Below are 871 nucleotides of genomic sequence, written 5' to 3'. Positions count from 1 at the left end.
ATATGTTGTGGTTAAGCCTATTTGCTTCGAGAAGTAAAGATAACTAAAAGAAATAAATTAAAATTAGCTATGAACTTTGTTGATAATATCACTAAACAAGATTATTGACAGATTTTATTATTTAACTGCATAATGTTTTCGTCGCTAATTCCTGATTTTTTTTTAGCAGGAATGAAAGGCATTTGAAAATCAATTGTTTAAGCGTTAATTAAGGTTGGCACATCAAGTCAAAATGTCATAAAGAATAGTAATAAATAAATTTGATCATTATACATCTATTTGATAGAGTTAGGTTAAGCCTAGGTGCAACTTGTATGTGATTGTTTCATATTTTCAATTTATAGGAAGGTTAGATTTTTTTTTTTAAAAAAAAATCATTCAGTATCTGGTCCTCATATTGAAGTTTCAATTAAATTCGAATCGCACAATGCACGGGTCTATTTGGGGTGGCGTTCCCAACAAAATTTTCTTCATAGTCAGAACTTAAACTCAATATCTCTTGTTAAGGATGACGAAGTCCCATCACTTTACCACAATCCATGTTGATTATAGAAAGGTTAGGCTAAGCCTGCATTTCCTATCTCTTTCCTATGTGCCAATTAAAATTTTCTACCATACTTATATTGCACGACATCAATAAAATTTGGTGGAAAAAGTTAAAGAAAATTAAGATAGTTGGTAATAAGATCTTATTGACGTAAAGAGACCATAAATGAAAGCTAAATTTACTTTTCTTTTTTTTTATGAATAAGTACTAATTTTACAAAGTTATTTGGTCAAATTTTTAGTAGCTGTAAAAATTGAGGATATAAATTAATTTTACCTATAAAATAGAAGTTTAAAATATTTTAAGATAGTAAGTGTAACACTC

This window comes from Solanum dulcamara, chromosome 12, assembly GCF_947179165.1.
Source record: "Solanum dulcamara chromosome 12, daSolDulc1.2, whole genome shotgun sequence".
Classification (NCBI taxonomy): domain Eukaryota; kingdom Viridiplantae; phylum Streptophyta; class Magnoliopsida; order Solanales; family Solanaceae; genus Solanum; species Solanum dulcamara.
Note: the sequence above shows the minus strand (reverse complement) of the source record.